The sequence below is a fragment of the Pipistrellus kuhlii genome, unplaced genomic scaffold (genome assembly GCF_014108245.1).
Source record: "Pipistrellus kuhlii isolate mPipKuh1 unplaced genomic scaffold, mPipKuh1.p scaffold_m20_p_3, whole genome shotgun sequence".
Lineage (NCBI taxonomy): Eukaryota > Metazoa > Chordata > Mammalia > Chiroptera > Vespertilionidae > Pipistrellus > Pipistrellus kuhlii.
In genome coordinates this window covers 176,743,443-176,763,048 of record NW_023425529.1, presented here as the reverse complement: position 1 = coordinate 176,763,048, position 19,606 = coordinate 176,743,443, and positions in this window count along the sequence as shown.

The following is a 19,606-nucleotide window of genomic DNA, read 5'->3' as shown; positions in this document are numbered from 1 at the left end:
CAGAAACTAGGACTTTGATAAAAACCTCATGGTGTTACCCACTGTTCTTACCATGGGAAGTCCATTTGCCTCCGCCAATCAGAAAATGATTAATGTGAGTTTATAACCTCGTTTCCCTAGCAGCCTTTCTCTCTCATGATCATCATCTGCAATTTATTTCTTTTAAAATTTCTCCCTTCCCTCCCATGACCCCATGGGGAAGCCTCTCCTTGGATGGCTACATCCTCTGATCTGCAAATCATTCACTTTACAAAGTATTCACCCAAATATTTCCAGTATGCACCTGGCACCACATAGTTATTACAATATACTTGGCTATATTCCCTATGCTGCATTTTACATCCCGGTGACGAATTTTTAGCTACCAATTTGTAATTCTTACACCCTTCACCTTTTTCACCCAGCTCTCTAGCTCCCTCCTCCCTTCCATCTGGCAACTACCAGTTTCTTCTCTGTAGCTATGATTTTTTTCCTTCTGTTTTGAATGTTCATTTATTTATTGTTTTTTAGCTTTTACATATAAGTGAATTCATATGGTATTTGCCTTCCTCTGTCTGATATATTTCACTAAGCCTAATATCCTCTAGGTCAGTGGCCTGCAAACTCATTAGTCAACAGAGCCAAATATCAACAATCAAACCATTGAAATTTCTTTTGAGAGCCAACTTTTTTAAACTTAAATTTCTCCTAATACCTCTTCTTCAAAATAGACTCACCCTAGTTTAGAGCTAAAGGGCTTATTAGTTCCTATTAGGTCATGGTATTTTGTGGAATAGCCACAGTCAAGGGGCCAAAGGGCCGCATGTGGCTTGTGAGCCAGTTTGCCCACCATGGCTCTTGGTCTATCCTTGTTGTTCAGGATGAAAAGTTTCATTCTCTTTTATGGCTGAGTAATATTCCACTGCATGTATGTATCATAACTTATTTATCCACATAGGTCACTTCCACATCGTGGCTATTTTAAATAATGCTTCAATGAATATGATGTTTATCCACTAGATATTCCAAGAGTGCACACATAGCAACAAAATATTTTTTTCTACTCTGCAAAATTCAAGCAGTAGGAAAAGAGAAGGAGAGGAACAGGAATGGAAAAATATGAAGTGAGAAGCTAACTTCAGACAAAAATTAAATTATTGTTGTAAAGGGCTTATTAGCTCCTATCTGCAAGAAGAGGAGACAAAGTTTAGATGCAGGAAAACACATTTTGACATATATACACACACAAAATGAGAGTGACCTTGACAATTTTATCTAGCCATAAAATTTAAAAGCCAGGATTTTTGAACCCTGAAGTATAGGAATAAAATTGAAGAGGGGTCTTCTAATGATATAAAATAATCTCTCCGTTGTACATAAGACAATCTCTTCATGAGAGTTTCTTCCCATTCTGTTCCAAAGGAGCGATCAAGTAAACATTTTGCTAATATCATAAAGTCCCCCAGTAGTCACTGCAATTTTAGATTGTCTCTGGGAAATGTCACAGTCAGAGGGTATGTATGTAAGCATTATATTTACTTTTTTCTCTTTATTGAATTTATTTGGGTGACACTGGTTAAAAAAAATTATACAGGTTACAGGTGCATAATTCTATAGCACATCACTTGTACACCGTATTGTGTGTTCACCACCACAAGTCATGCCTTTGTTCATCACCACTTATTCTCCTAATACCTTCCTCTATCTCTCCCACCCACCTCTACCCTCCCCCCAGCAATCATTACATTGCTGCCCATGTCCATGAGTTTTTTTTCTCTTTTTTTTCTTATTTGCTCAATTCCTCTACCACCTTCCTCAACATACCTCCCTGAGCTGTCAGCCTGCCCTCTATCTATGAGTCCGACTCTATTTTGCTTATTAGTTGGTTTTGTTCATTAAATTTCACATATGAGTGAAATCATATGGTACTTGTCCTTCTCTGACTGGCTTATAAACCATTAAGGGAACAGGGTTTGGACCTGAAAGAGGTGCAGTTTTAGATCGAGAAGTCCCAGAACTGCAGCAGTCTATGAGGCTGGTACTAGTGCAAACTTGTGTCTGTGGAATTGGCCTTGATCAGACCCCACACAAACCCCCTGACTCCGGGCAGATGAAGCTAAATAAATCATCTCTCACAAGATGGAAGGAAAACTCATTTGGAAATGGTGACCTAAAGCATTTTTACCCACAGAACTCCCATTAAGGACACTTGAATTCCTCCTTCCTCAGCACTGGCTCAAGGGGGGACTTTCTATGTCTATTTCTGTCCCCTCCTTACAGACTGTTCCTCACACAGACTAGAGAAGAAGATTATGGCCTGGCCTGCGTAGCTCAGTGGTTGAGCATCGACCTGTGAACCAGGAGGTCATGGTTTATTCCTGGTCAGGGCATATGCCTGGGTTCCATTGCCAGTCTGAAGCATGCAGTAGACAGCCAATCAGTGATTCTCTCTCCTCACTGATGTTTCTATCTTTCTCTCCCTCTCCCTTCCATTCTGTAATCAATAGAAACATATTAAGAAAAGAAAGAAAAGCAGGTCTTGGAAGTAAATACTGCAAGGCAAGAAAACAGTTCACCAAGAAGCAATACATGTCTGATCATGGGACTAAAAATGTCAAGATAACTTATTCCTAAGGGAAGAAACAAAATAACCCAAATGCTGATCAATCATAATGAAATATCAATCAGAGCTCAGTTCAGCATAAAACTAACCCCCCATCCGTGGCCAGTGTGACACCTCAAACATGTGAACAGATAGAGATTTGAAGGATCTTCAATGTGCATATGATTCCTAAGCCTTGTGTCCTGCTCCCATAGTAAGAGTGTCTGCTGAACTTGGTGGAAACTCCATTTCTGTTAATAGCATGTGCCCTGACTGGAATTGAACTGTGACCTCCTGGTTTATAGGTCAATGCTCAACCACTGAACCACACTGGCCAGGCTTCCATGGTAGGGTATCTTAATAATTTTTGTCTAGAAGGTTAAACTTGAACCTTCATGACCCACAGGTTGAGAACTGCTAGCAGGGTCACTTAAAACCATCGGCAAACAAAGATATTTACATTATGATTCATTAACAGTAGCAAAATTACAGTTATGAAGTAGCAACAAAAAAAATTTTATGGCTGGGGGTCACCACAACATGAGGAACTGTATTAAAGGGTAGTGGCATTAGAAAGGTTGAGAACCTTTCTGGGTTAAATGAACAATATAGAGCTAAAGATAAAATTGATTTTAAAAAAGGAGCACTTCCTTAGCTGGGAGAGGCGGATGCTTGGTCATATTCATGGTTTGTATGGTGCTATTGTTCTTGTCTTTGCTCTGACAGATGATGGAAGGGAATTATTTCTGTCTTGCTCAGTCACCGTCACAGAGTGGACTTGCTTGATGTTCACGTTCTGTGAAATCTTTTAGCTTCAACAGAGGAATACTAAGGCCTGTTGTCAGAACCAGATCAGCTCCAAGCTGACTGAAACCAAGGGCTGATTTGTTCTTTCTCATCTTGAGTAAAATGATCTTAATTTTCTACTTAAAAAAAAAAAATCATAGGATTCCTATGAGGATAAAAATAAATAAAACATGTAAGGGGATTATTACAAAGTTCAAAATATATACTCTTCATAAATATTTGGTAGTGTTATGATGATCATTTGCTATTGCATTGTAAATATGTTTGTTTCTCTGGTGCCGAGGACACGCTGAGGCCAGGATCTGGGCTTTCCTTTACTTTGTATGCCCTGCACCACTACACAAAGTAAACTGTTTGTGAACATGAGCTCTGGAGTTGGATTCTTTGCTCTAATCTTTAACTATCAGTGTGAGCTAAGGTAGATTCCATCACCTCTCCGTGCCTCCACTTCTTTATTTGTGAAGTAAAGGTCATAGCAGTACTATGAAGATGAAATAGTGAATACATAGAGAATATTTAGAATAGGCCTAAGACATTTTAAGGCTATATATTAACTTCCATTGTGGTTAGAGATACTACATAAATATTTAACTGAATCTATATACTAGGGTAAATACAGGAATAGGAGCAGGAGACAGAATATATGCATAGTTCTTATGTAACAAGCACAGATATTGGAATGACATGTCAAAGATCTATCTATTTGCTTTGTGGAGAATAGGCCACAAGGAAAAGGATGTGAACAGAGACTTCAGCCCATATCCTATTACTATATCTGATACAACACAGGAACATACAAGTTTTTCCCCCCAGAACTGTCATACAGAGGCTCATGTTGATTATACAAAACTTGGAAACCAAGGGTTGGAATTATTAGGCATTAGTATTTAATCCTAGCTGCCTTTTCTCATTTCCCTAAACATACTCATTTGTTAGATGATATTTCTAAGTAATTTTAGTATTTTCAAATTGGATATTTAAACCAAGTTTTCTGTAAAAAGTGTTTCCTAGAAATATTCCAGAATATAGTCCATTATTTTTAAACTGTATCTTAATAAATAACTGAAATATATTTTTTAAAATATATTTTTATTGATTTCAGAGTGGGAGAGAGAGAGAGAAACATCAATGATGAGAAAGAATTATTGATTGGCTGCCTTCTTCATGCTCCATTCTGAGAATCGAGCCCACAACCCAGACATGTGCCTGGACCCAAAATTGAACCATGGCTCCTGGTTCATAGGTAGATGCTCAACCACTAAACCATGCCAGCTGGGCAATAACTGAAATATTTAAGTACAATGTCTATGTAACTAATAGAAAGTAAACTATTTTTATAAATATCGTTAGACCTCAACCTAAAATTATTTCTCATAACATTAAATTAAAACATGCCTTTTTATTCATATACTTTAGTAGCATTTGTAAAAACCCATTGTATATGCTTTTTCCCCCCATTACTGTTTGATTTCTGTCCTGGAACTTTTGCATTGGCCTGCGGACTGAAAGGTCCCAGGTTCGATTCAGGCCAAGGGGCACATCCCCAGTAGGGGGTGTTCAAAAGGCAGCTGATCGATGATTCTCTCCCATTGATGTTTCTAACTCTCTATCCCTCTCTCTTCCTCTCTGTAGAAAATCAATAAAATACATTTAAAAAAACAACAGAAAACACTAACACTAAGTTTAAAAAAATTAAAAAAAATAAAACACAGAAAAAGATTTATGAAAAAGAATCATAGTAGTAAACAGTATACACCTGTGCAATTACATTTTCAAACTTATGTTTGGGTTGTTTTCAGATGAACCTTAGCATCTGATTTGATTATTGACCACTGGTTATCACAAACAGCATTTCACTTACTTGTTCAACATATTCTGCGTACCTGGAGATACCAGAGGAATATATATTAGGGTAAAAAATAAATCATTTCAAAGAACTGTTCATTGGTTGACTGAGGGGAACATGGGGGAGGACATTATTTTCTTACATTCTTGTATGTTAGATGGTCTACTCTCGATTCCAATAATTACGGGCTGTTGTTGTTCTTTGTGATTAAGCCCAGGTCAAAGCCCAGAGTCTGGTCACTCTTCAGGAGAATGCAGCCAGAATTTTGTAGATACATTAAGAACATTCCATTTATCTTAATGAAATTATACAGCAGGAAGATAGGGATATGGACAAATGATTGAAGCTATTTAATTCAAGCAATCTGTAGCAATTTCTTTAAAAAGCAAAAGATTCCACAAGGGTCACAGGCGTGTGTAGAGAGTGTCTCTGAGCTTCTGCAAGTAATTGAAGAAGTGTTCTCCAGAGCCAGGGAAACACTGGAAAGGAAGCTATGCGGCCAGGTGAGCAGGAGAGATAACTGCACTGTCCTTATTATTCCAAACAAATTGCCTGAGCTGGGGCAGATGTGAGTTTGCTGCAAAATGCCTAACTGTTATTTTGATTTGTGGTTCTCATGGCTTAAAAATACTGTGATTTGTTAGGATAAAAGTGAATAATTTAACTTATTTTTTACATCCTTTCAATTATCTTTTTTTTTTTTTTTGGAATTACACACACACACACACACACACACACACACACAAGATTACATTAAACTTTTAAAATTAATGAAATCTCCAAATATACATCTGTCTTCCTAATTTATTTCCTTAACTCACCAGATAAGGTATCATATGCTTATATTCATATGGCAATATTTTATTTTACTGAAAAAATGCTCAATATAACCTTGTCATTTTCAAGAAAAGAAATGAAGGGTAGTTTTTTTTTGTGTGTGTGTTTGTGTGTGTGTGTGTGTGTGTGTGTGTGTGTGTGTGTGTGTGTGTGTGTTTTAAACACCACAAATCCTAAGCTAAGTAGTATGAGTAAATTTTCATATTAAAAGTATTACCCTGAATTTATAATCAGTCGTTAAATTTTATTGGTAGAATATTATAACATATTCAATTGGTTTCCTGCAAGAGTTCATCATTTATTCCAGGAACTAAATGCATCAAAGAATATTTCTCTGGGCTAAAAGGAGGGCTAACCAAGAAGCCCTAAAATTAAGGACCACAATTTATTAGTCAATGGATTTAATCTACAATAATTTTATTACTAAAAATTAATTTACTCATTAAAACTATATATAAATTAACATAGGTTACAGAAAGGGAGATGTATAGCAAATGTTTGTTCAAAATGAGTGACAAGGCCTTTTAAATTGGGGATTTGTTTTATCCAATGATATTGAAACTGTTTCTCATAACGGGGCTTAATTGCAGAGTCCCTGTGCCACTTTGAACAAAGCAAGCTTCCCCACACTGCTGCCTCCTGGCAGAGGAGCTGAGTAACAGGCAGCTAGATATGAGAGGCAGACTCTTAACTGCTAGTTCTTCCATTGCTCTGGAATTTTAAACCATCTAAAGGTTTTACTGTCTAAAAATGGGTACTTATTTAAGAGTAGAAAAGTAATGAATAAAGCAAACATCAGGAGCATGCAAGTTTCACATAGAAAAGGGTTAATAATGTTTAAAGAACAATTTTAAATCGACAAGACCTTTATTTTCTTTATCATTAAGTGAACAGACCAATCATGTGTATCAATCTGCAAAATATAGGAAATCTTTAGTGACCTGGCATGATTGATTTGAAGAATTCATCAGTAATTCACATTAATTTAAATGTTTTCGTACACTTTGCTGATGAGTTCACACAACTAAGAATTCTAATGTAATAATTATACTGAATATTTAAATCACATCAAATATCATTTAGTTATGATCCAAAGGCTTCATTAACATCAAATGGTAAGCCCAGCCAGTGTGGGTCAGTGGTTGAGAATAGACCTATGAACCAGGAGGTCACTGTTTAATTCCGGTCAGGGCACATGGCTGGGTGACAGTCTCAATCCCCAGTGTGGAAGTGTAAGGAGGCAGCCAATCAATGATACTCTCTCATCATTGATGCTTCTCTCTTCCTCTCCATCTCCCTTTTCCTTCCTCTCTGAAATCAATAAAAATCAAAATATGATTTATCATCATTATTGGTATTTCAGCTTTACTTCTAATCCCTGCTGTGTGCTCTAATCCCCTTAATGCTTCCCCATCACCCAGGTTTCACACCCTCACGCTCTAGCTCTGTATCCTTATCATTTTATACAGGGGCTCCTGTGATAGCACTTCTGCTGTTTCCCTCTGTATAGAGTCTAATCCATTGCCAAGGTGATTTTCCCCGGAACAGCATTACATTTATGTCTCCCTCCTGCTCGAAAGCCTTCTTGGCTCCCTAAAGCCAGTCTGACTACATTTCAACTTCCCTGGCCCTGGGTCCCAGCCTTTGTCTTTCTACTGGTCTCTTGTTTTACTACTTTGTTGCTACTTGCTTTCCCATTACAGCAAACGGACCCCACTTCCCTACCCCAAACTCTGTGTTGGGCCAAGGTCTTTGCTCCATCAGGCTTCCTGACTAAGAGGCCCTTTCCAGTCCACAATGCTCTCAAGGTCCCCTTTATCATGGATGACCAATACAAGTTACTGCATCTCCAAAAAGTCTTCCCAGAATCCTACAGTCCACCAAGAGCTGTCTTTCTGAATTCTTTGCCTCGTCCTATAATTAGAAAATTAGTGATATGTGGCATCAGTTCTCAAACTTTCTGAACTCAGACCCCTTTATACTCTTAAAAATTAGTGAGGACCTAAAGAGCTTTTGTTTATGTGAGCTGTATCTATCAATATCTACCATATTATAAATTAAAACAGAGGAAAACGTTTGCACAATTTATTTAAGAAGAATAGTAAGTTCATTGCTTGTTAACAGAAATAACATCTTTATTTTTTAAAGTTGGAGTGAAGATAGTAATGTGTGTTGTTGTTTTTTTTTACATTTTTACCAATCTTATTAATATCTGGCTTAATAGAAAACAGCCGTATTCTCATACTATTTCTACATTTAATCTGTTGTGATATCACACATTATATAATTTCTGGATAACTCCATTGTATACTTGTGAAAGAATGATAGTAAAAAGAGTTTTCCATGGAATAAACCATGGGAAGTCACAGATGGTCACCTTTATTCAAACATACCCAGATGGTCACCTTTATTCAAACATAGTTACCCTCTTTGTGGCTTTAAATCTCAAATAAACTTTCTCTCAACACTAATAATGGATATCACTTCCACAATGCCTAGTCTTAATTTAAGAAAAAAAAATAGTTCAATATTAGCATAAACAAAGGATACTGAATTTACATCAATGTAAGACATTATTTTTGTTTTAAGTCCATAATACAGTCTAAATTCAAAGGAAAATGACCTTAGAAATTACTTAAATCACAACTAACTCTATCTGTTAATTGTCCTGACTATTCACTGTTATTATGGCTAGAAAGTTGTAGATTTATTAAAAGATATTATTTATAGTACATAGGCTTACTCTTTTTAAAAGTGAAAATTAACTTCTATTTAATATTACTACTTTCAAAAATCCAAAATTAACTATTTGGTATGATCAGAGCACTGAACATACATAAAGATATAAGTGATTCTATTAAACTGTTAGGTTTATGGACAGTTTATTCCTCTACTGAAAATATTTTTAATGTTTTTCTTAAGTCAATTATTTGGGAATTTGGTAATGCACTTATTATTTAATCAACAATTATTTAGCATGCTACTGTAGGGCACATGGCACACTGGTGGGTAATCTTAGGATTTAAAATAAGTAAAATAAATAATCTAGCCCCCAAAAAGCATATATATTTTTATGGAAGACAAGGCAAGCACTCATGAAATTTACATAAGGAATCTATACTAATAAAAGCTTAGATGGTTGTCACTCTGTCACACCATTACACCGTCACAATCCATCACTAGGGTGGGCAGGGCCTGACACTGCAAGTGTTGGTGCAGGGACAGGTCCCTGCAGCTGCTCCTCTGTGCAGCTTCCACTGGGGTTCCCGTGGCCCCGAGAATGCTGCGGAGGTGGGACCCCTGGCTCTGGCCTACCTCTTTGGGGCAATCCATCCAGGAGCCCCAAAAGGATGGGTGGGGCCTTCCTCTTTGGGGTAATTGGTTGTGGGACTCACACACTGTAAGAGGAGGGCACAGGCCAGGCTGGGGGGGAACCCTGCCGAGTGCATGAATTGCATGCACTGGGCCACTAGTAAGTAATAATAATACAAGAGATACAGACTCTGCTCTGGCAATCATTTTCATCATTTTATTGTAAACATTGGCTAAGTTTTTTTTTTCCTTCTCTTCCAACAAGACTCTAAGGACAAGAATTTTGAATTTGTCCAAGACCTATTACATAAAACAGTAAAAACATTGATTTTTAAAAAGTACTGATAGCATTGGTAGGCAATTTTCTATGGGTAGAGATAATAATAGGTTGCAGGTTGGAATCAAATAGGTAGAGAGAAATATGAATGCATGATAAAAATTATGGAGGGGTAAACTCATAAATCTCCTCTATCATTTATAAATCCTTATATTTCCAGGTACATACAGTAAAAATATTTTGTCATATGCAGAGGAAGGTATGTTTCATCGCATCTTATAGACTTATTTTATTTCACAGACATATAGATAGTATTTAACTGACAAGAAGCTAAGAGTAGCCAACATTTTTCTTAGAACTATATTAGGCACTGAACCAAGAGGCTTGCATGAACTATCTCATTTGCAAGAGAGGCAATGAAGGCTTTCAGAGGTTTAATGTCTTGTTCAAGGTCATAATGCTGTAAAGAGGTACAATTAGAAGTAAAATCCAATTTTACTGTAACATTAATCTTGGTCTTCATGGTGTAAAAGATATTTAAACATGTCTATCTACTTACAAAACCAGAAATCTTTATTTACAAAGATCATATCTTATTCTCCTTTGTCCTTCTCTCTTGGTCTTTCCTTAATGTCTTGCAGAAAAGGAGTGTTGGTTGAATTTGAAAACATGATGAAAAAGTTATCACGTGACTAGATAAAAATTTGGAGATGAAAGGATAGCAGAATAAGAGGCAAATTGGAAAGATAAAAACCTAAGAATCCATTGTAAAAGTCTAGGTGCACTGCTACTGGAGAAGGGGATTCAAACACACTATCAGTGAAGTGGCCGTTCTTATGATCTACCAGTGAGCAAACAATCTCCTAATTCATTATCCATAGGTGCTCTGCTTCCTTTTCTAGGTATAGCAAGAGCTAAGAGTAGCTATAACCACACGCCAAGGCTATTTTATTCCATATTGACTAGGACAGTCAAAGAATGAGATAATTTTAATGCATAGGAACATTTAAAACTAGAATAAGCATCCGGCTGCCTTTAATGGTAGATATATACCTTTCTACAACTATTGATATATCACTACTGTGATAGTGCTATAATTTATAAATAATAAACTAATGTATATCAACAACACAAAACATATGGAAAATGATAATTATATAAAATATACTTCTGGGATTAATATCAAAACTTACTTTGAGGCCCTGGCCTGTTATCTGAATTGGATAGAGCATCATCTTCACCCATCAAGGTTGCAGGTTTGATCTTGGGTCAGGGCAATGAATGAATACATAAGTGGAACAAATTGATCTCTCTCTCTGCCCTTCCTCTCTAAAAAAAAAAAAATCACGTAAAGAGGTTCCATCTTTTCTTATGGCTGAGTAATATTCCATAATATACATGTACCACAATCCTATATGAAATAGTGCCATTTGTGACAACATGGATGGACTTAAGAATACTACACTAAGTAAAATAGGTTAGTCAGAAAAAGTTAAGAACCATATGATTTCACTCCTATGTGGAATATATAACTGACAATAGTATGAAGATTGCCAGAGGGAAGGTTGTGGGTGTAGTAAAAGGTAAAAGAGGCCAAATACATGGTGACAGAAGATGGTTTGACTTTGGGTGGTGAGCACACAATGCAATATACAGATCATGCATCATAGAAATGTACACTTAAAACTTATAGATCTTATTAACCAACTAGTGGCCTGGTGCATGAAATTCGTGCATGGGGAGGTATCCCTCAGCCAGGCCTGTATTGTCTCCAATCTGGGACCCCTCAAGGGATGTGTGACTGACAGAGAATGTCCCTGTGGGATTGGATCTAAACTGGCCATCAAACATCCCTCTTACAGTCTGGGACTGCTGGCTCCTAATCTGCCAGCCTGCCCGATCTCCCCTAACCACTCTGCCTGCTGGCCTGATCACCCCCAAATGCCCTTCCCTGCCAGCCACATGGCCCCTAACTGCCTTCCATGGCCACAAGCTCATCCACCTTGGGATGACAATGCAAGCATTTATCTCCCCCACCCTTGGCCACTCCTTACCTTCTGCCCAGAGGCCCTCTGCAGCAGGGTGGAACATTTGCCTCATCACCATGGTGACAAAACAAGGATTCTGCCAGGCTGCTCATGCTTCCCACTCTCAGGGGCTGCTCCCCTGGGACTAGAGGACACTGGCAGGGTTGAGAGGACTGGGTGCCGCCATCTTTGTGACTTTGGGCGCCGCCATCTTTGTGACAGAGTGACAGTCAATTTGCATAGTCCCCCTTTATTAGATAGGATATTATTCCATTAAATTTAACTTAAAAGTTATAAAACAATGGCAACAAAAATACATTAGTTTTATAATATTTGTTAAGTTTCAATTATGGTTTTATCTCCAAAAAGAGTTTTAAACCTATCTTAAAATTAGCCAAATAAGATAATAAAATGCAATCATTATTCTCGCAATCATGACTCCACCATCATGCTCCAACAATTTAATTAAAAGATGGGTGATAAATCTTATGTCAGCAGATGTGAATCTGAGAGTGAGCAGGGAGCCAAGTCAATGAGCCAAAATACAGGATGACACAACACTGTTGTAATAATGTCTTTGTTGTATAAGCAAATGCTATTTTATGTCTTATTTGCACACAAAGATTCATTTATTGATTCAATTTTAGGATAGTCTTGGGTTATAGGCAAAATTCAACAAATAATTTCAAATAGAGAAGAGAGAACAATATAATTTAGATTGATGCAAATTTAAGCATGAAACTTATGTTTAATTTTATGAAAGAGGTGATATATTGCTAACATGCTCTTTTAGATAGGTACTAACAATACCCTTAAATAAACCTTTAGTAATATAAAACTGCTTTTAGCCCTATATTTTTCTCTCAAAATTCAAGTGCACTGCCATGACTTGTAAACATTCCTATTAATATGTAGTTTACTTAATGTATCTTTAAAAGTCTACATAAAGCCGGGACCGGTTTGGCTCAATGGATAGAGCGTCGGCTTGGGGACTGAAGGGTCCCAGGTTCGATTCCGGTCAAGGGCATGTACCTTGGTTGCGGGCATATCCCCAGTAGGGGGTGTGCAAGAGGCAGCCAATCGATGACTCTGTCTCATCGATGTTTCTAACTCTCTATCTCTCTCCCTTTCTCTCTGTACAAAATCAATAAAATATATTTAAAAAAAAAAAAAAAAAGTCTACATAAAAAAAGAAAAATATATAAATATTATGGAAACTGAGAGTATCTTTTGAAAAGGAGAAGTGACTTGATGACATCCTAATTCAATTCAATCAATTAAAAAGAAAGTTTTCTATAATACATGTCTGTATATATACACATACAATATCACATATATTCAATATATTATTGTATCTATATATTAATATATTTTAATAATGTTATTATATTAATATATATATTTACTACATATATATATTTTTTCCTCCATTCCAGAGAATAAATAAAGATTTTTAAGGGGGATAATTACATTAAATTTTTTTTCATTTCTTTTTTTCCTATTTTTAACTTTTCTACTTTTTCTCTGTATATCATACTATAAGGATAAATCATAACATGTATAACTTGAGATTATTATAAATATAAGAGAAAACAAATTAAAAGCACATATCATTATGTGAAATACTTCCTTTTAAATGATAAAAGGTAATGATTATAAAAAATATTAATACTAAACAAATCAAAATTAGAAAAATATTTCAAGATATAAACACAAACATTATACTAAGTGGAAGAAGACAGGCACATATTGTATGATTCCATGTATGTGAAATCAGCAGAATAGGTAAGTATTTGGAGACTGAAAGGAGATTAGTGGTTGTCAAAGGAGGAGAAAAGCAAGAGTAGGAAAAGACTGCTAATGCACATAGAAATTTTTTTGGAGTGATGGAAATGTCTTTGGAATTAGATAGTGGTGATATTAACAAAACTACAAACAATAAAAATTACTGAATTATATTCTTTAAAGGGGTACATTTTACTGCACATGAATTATATACCAATTAAAAATCAAAATGAAAATTAAAGCTGTATCATCCTTCATTTATTTCAAGATGACACACAGTCACTATTATGTACAACATTGAGAGAAATCTGTTATTTATGTTTCAGGAGAAAATAACAATCAAACAAGCTCGAAACTTTAGAAATACACTTTAGAAGGTGAAATTGTGATATAGCTCATGTTTAGCAATTATTTTTAAACATCTTTTTGGCCCCGACCCGCGGGGCAACAACGGGGGCACGCAGGAACCACCTAAGAGAATGAAGCAAACAAGGAACATGAAAGAATGGAGGCAAGACAAGGTTCTGATCAAGCCTCGACTTTATTCTTTGAAATGGTCGTATATATGCAGCAGGAACAAAGGGGGGCAGGATTGCCTATGCAGAGGGGTCTTTGGCAGTGTATAATTGGTTTAGGCACTGAGTGGCAAGGTGGTAAGGTATCTGGCAACACAGGATTGACTAACTGCCAGGGCGGCGTAATATTCCAAGGTGTAACATTCCAAGGCTGGGCTAGCTCTGGGGGAGGATCAGGAAGGGGAAGTTGCAAAGATATTAAGCGGCAGGTTAATCTTATCTTCTGGCCAAACCCTCAGGGCACTGCATAACTTCTGCTAGAAGGAATTTAATTCTATTTTCTTAAGACTGAGTTGCTTGTCTCAACTCTGATGGCTCCCAACACTTTTTATTGATTTCACAGAGGAAGGGAGAGGGAGAGATAGACTTATCAATGAGAGAAAATCATTGACCTATTGATTGGCTGCCTCCTGCCTCCTGCACACTCGCCATTGGAAATCAAGCCAGCAAACCAAGAATGTGCTCTGACCAGAATCAAGCTATGATCTCTTGGTTCACAGGTCAGAGCTAACAGTGATTAAATGTGATGTTTATCAACTGAGTAATATGTAGTATTAATTGAAATACAAATAAAGTCTTCCTTTATGGTATATGTCTTTGAATTTGATCATTTTGCTAGGAAGTACAATTATTTAATAGCTATGTGCAAACCTTAGATGTGAATGTTGTGGGTTTCCCCCCTCCCCCCTCATATTAATACTAGGGGCACAGTACATGAATTTGTATACCTTTAAAGGAATGGTGGGCCATGAGGCTGTGGGCACAGGGGTGGGCCTGGCCCATCCTCCACATCCCTGCCTGGCCCCTCTGCCGTACTTGCTGGCAGCTCTCAGTCATATTTGCTGATGGTACTGAGTGATTGGGGTTGACACCCACCATGCTCCACGTGTGCCCTCTGGTGGTCAGCACACGCCATAGTGACTGGTTGGTGGTTGTACTGCCATTTGGTCGATTTGTATATTAGGGTTTTATATATATATATATATATATATATATATATATATATATATATATATATATATAATGTATTTATATATATATTTTTTAATATATGTGTATTATATATAAATATAGATTAGGAAGCTCTCACAATCACTTAAAGTTTAAGTTGTTACCACCTTAACATGTGTGTGTGTGTGTATGTATGTAGATATGTAAAACCATGCTTGACTGTGTGTACCTGTGTGATTGTCAATAGAATAGGGAGGAATGGTGTAGAAGTTGGCTTGATGATTTTGATGCATACAAAGAATATTGAACTAGTAAGTAGGAGTTTTGAATTCTTATTTAAGTCTTGGGAATAACTTTTTATGACCTTACAGAAATCAATTTACTTCTTTGTTCCTTAGTTCTTTACCTATAAAATAATGGAATTGGAATAAGGTAAATTATGGCAAATAGGTATAATCTCAAGTGACAAATCTGAGCTTCTGGTGAGGCTCCCTGGAGATCTTTGTTCAGAAAGTCCAGGTTCCCAACAAAATTGCAGGTATAAATTAGTGACGTTAGTCATTGTTATAAAGGATAGAGGAAATCTAAGCATTGGTGCTATGAAGTAGAGGAATTTTAGAGACCTTTATATTTCTAAACTTTGTTAAGATTTTATTAACATTTTTGTCCAGTTGGTATACAACTCAACCAATTCTATTAAAAAAGAACATAAAGTTAATCATCTCACTCCTTAAAATTAAACTTAAATAATATGAACATTCCAACATTATATCCTACTGTTAAAACCATAGACTCATTTGGAAATATATTACTTATAGTGGATGGTACCTGTTTTTATATTTTGTCTGAGTGGGTATTACTCATCATTTTTATTATTCAACAAACATTGAGTGAATCGTGAGTGGCCATATTTCATAGGATTAATTGTCTAAATATAACCTGTCTAAAGATGAAGCATTTTTGCCTTCCAGTTAATGGTAGTGTGAATGTGAGAGAACACTTCAAGTAATGAATAGCAGAACAGAGTTTCATGGAGAAGCCAAATGCTTTCAGCTCCAATTTATAAACCTACACACTTTAATTAAGAAAAGTAATCTGCATGGTAATAGAAACCCAAACCATTTTGGGGGAAAATAATCACCTGCCATAGTACCAAGCGACTATATATGTATCAAAAGAAATACAAAGAGCCCACATGTAATATATTGTAAATGAACGATGCCAGGGACAAACAGAGTGAGAAGCAACAAAAGAAGGTAGAAAACAAAGTGAAATTGTTGGTTATTAAGGTCAGGTGAGAACAAGAAGTTGAAATGAATTCTGTATATTGGTTGGCAATGCGTTCCTTTGTAATTGTTTTAATGGCCATTATATGTTGAGTACATCAAGGACAAAATATAGAAAAAATATATATCAATTCTAAGATCAGTGAAGCATTTCTGATATACTAGATGAGGATGAATCAAATTCTGTTAACTCAGCCATGAAAGTCATTAACAATAGGTAACTATGAAAATCTATACTAACCTGATCTCTTTATAGACTCCTCTGAAGTCCCCTAAAACTTTTTGTGGATAATTTTACAAAACAGAAAATTCTGGGAAAGTACTAAGAATATAGTAAAATTCCTTGTGCAATATACTGCATAAATTTTTGGGTTTGAAAACACTTGGTTAATAAACACTCCATTGCCATCTTACTCTAGGCTTGTGTTTGGACAGTCTACAAATTGGGTTTCAAATTCTACAACTAATAATGAGCCAAGGAAAATAGAACACTTGGACATTTTCTAGAGTCAGGAAGACAAAATATTCATACTAAATATAAGAGATTAGAACTTGAGTAAAATGGACTTCTAGTTTATCTACCAATCTTCCTTAAATTAGTCCATCATCCAGAGGTATTACTCCTCAATGGAGCAAGTTAAGGGCTCCATATATCTCCTGGCAGCTGATAGAGCTGGGTTAAAACTTCTGAAACTTTGTAAAAATAATCTACTATTAATGTTACACGTCCTATTGTCTTTGTTATTATAGATTAATGATTTAAAATGTAATTAACATTATTTAGTGGAGCTTTTTTTTTGTTTATTATGAAAGAGGAATTTTAAAAGGACATGATTAATCTATCAGGCTTAACCAGACTATACTGTATTTTGGGAAACTGAGCAAATTAAAAAAAAAAAAAACCACCAATATTTATTTATTTATTTATTTATTTATTTATTTATTTTGTATAAACTTACTCAGACCAACTAAAATGTTGATTTTTCTCTTCTTTGTGATAACAGTGGCTGGTTTGTGATGATCTAAATTTCAAATTGGCAAGTTAGATTGACTAAAAAAATCCCAAATGTTTTTGATTAAAAATAAAAAACCTTCAAAATGTGAAAATCATAAGAGAAAAGAGTCTGTGGGATCTTTGGTGACAAATAGAGGACAAATAACATACAGCAAGGCCTCTTGAGAAAATTAAATGTGCATTAAATATGGAATAAGGTAAAACTTCACTTCCCCTGATCTGCTCACTTCCTTCAAATTTACTCCACTTGTAAAATAAAAGCAGCTTCTCAGGCCTCTTTGCTTCCCGCTATCCAATCTGCTGCTCTTCCGCCAGCAGAGGCTCTTTATCAGAGTTGGCTTGGACTCCACAGGACTAATAAGGGTAACACCCTGTTATCTTTATTTATGTGGATTTAATGTGCACTGATCTCCTATATCAGCTTCCACACTTACTCTCTAATCTCCGATGAACTGGCTGCTTTCACTAGTATTTTGCCCCAATCTACAATGGCTCTCCATCTACAGAAATACTTCTGCTATTCATGGTTTGTCATAACTTCCCTGAGTGTCCTTTCCTCCTTTATAAGTTGAGATTCAATTCGGTAAACAGAAACACTGTGGAACAAAGGTACTTATATGGATTTGAACTTACATGTTTGTGGAAGGAGTCTACGGAAGGCTCTAGTCTGTGGGTCTGAGGGCGCCTAACCGTCACGTCTAGGCCAACAGGGCCAACAATTGGCAGGGAAAGCTTGAAGGGGAGAAAGAGAAGCAAACCCGAATGCATGAGGACCAACCGGAAATTGCATATTTTTAATTGTCTCCAACTTTGACATTGCAGACAATCTGCAAAACGAAGTGAGAAAACCTAAAACACCATTTATTCACAATTTTCCACTTAATCCATACCTGTGCAACTAATCAGAGTTGGAAAAGAGACAAAACCCTGCTGAGTGATTTAACTTCAACTTCGTGGCCCGTAACCTGAAAACCTGAACTGGATTCCCTGGCGACCATTCTTCAGTTTTCTGATCCCTGCCCTCTCCCGCTCTCCTAGAATAATATTGTAAACTTACTCCTCTCTATTCCAACCTTTCACACTTTCTTGTTTTCACTTCAAACTTCTGCTCTTGTTTCCTATTTGACTGAGAAAATAGAAGCAATGAAAAGAAAGCTTTCACAGCTCAGAAACCCATCTATTCATCTCTGCGATCTGTATTCTTATGATCTCTTCCATTTGGAAGCTATAATCTCAAGGCTAAAACCTCCACTTTCAAATAAATCTCATCCATTTCTCTACGCAAAGGCACCATTTTAGTAAGTTTGAATCCCCTTTCCCAAATTATCAATTTTTCTTTCTTTAATACAAACATACTTTTGCCTTTTCCATCTTGAAAAACAACAACAAACAAAAAAGCTTGTCTTGAGCACACATTTCCCTTCCAGCAATCTGCCCTCTTTGGCAGCAAAACTCTTTAAAAGAATTGTCTATAATTAGTATCTCTAATTCTCCTCCCATTCTTTTAGAAATGAATTCCAATTAGGCTTTAAGTCCTATCACTCCAATGAATTGCTCTTGTCAGGATCTCATTCACCAAGAGGTTATTTCTCCTATGTATGTAGTATTTCAATAAGTTTTGTGAAAAGAAATCATTATTCTCTTTCTTCTAGGATATCTTTTAAGGATGTTTCTGTAGCTAACAACCTTTCAAGATAGGAATAGTGTCTTATTCTGGGACAAAAGTCAAGCATTATAAAAAATTAGATACTGCCTGGCCAGCATGGCACTGTGATTGAGTGTTGACCTATGAACCAGGAGATCAAGATTTGATTCTGATCAGGGCACATGCCCAGGTTATGGGCACATCCCCTGGTGCGCAGGAGGCAACCGATCAATAATTTGCTCTCATCATTGATGTTTCTATCTCCCTCTTCCTCTGAAATAAAAAAAATATATATATTTTAAAAATAGATACCTTAAATCCAGGGATTTCTAAAAGGTGCAGGTGTGGTGGTTTCTATTATCCCTACATTTAATTTACCAGTTTGGTGCCCATGCAACAATCAGGAGGATCCTATAACATGATGACCATTGACTCAATCAAAACAAACCCTCAGTGGCATCTGCTCTGCCCAACGTGCTCTGCTTTTGCTAGAAGAGACCAATGTGGCCTTAGGTACATGGTATGCAGCCACTGATTTGATGAATAAGTTAATTCCATTCTTATAAAAAAAAAAAGAGTATCAGAAATAGTTTGCATTTACACAGAAAGAACAACAGCATATATTTTCAGTTTTGCTGCAGGACTATGTTCTCTCTCTTATT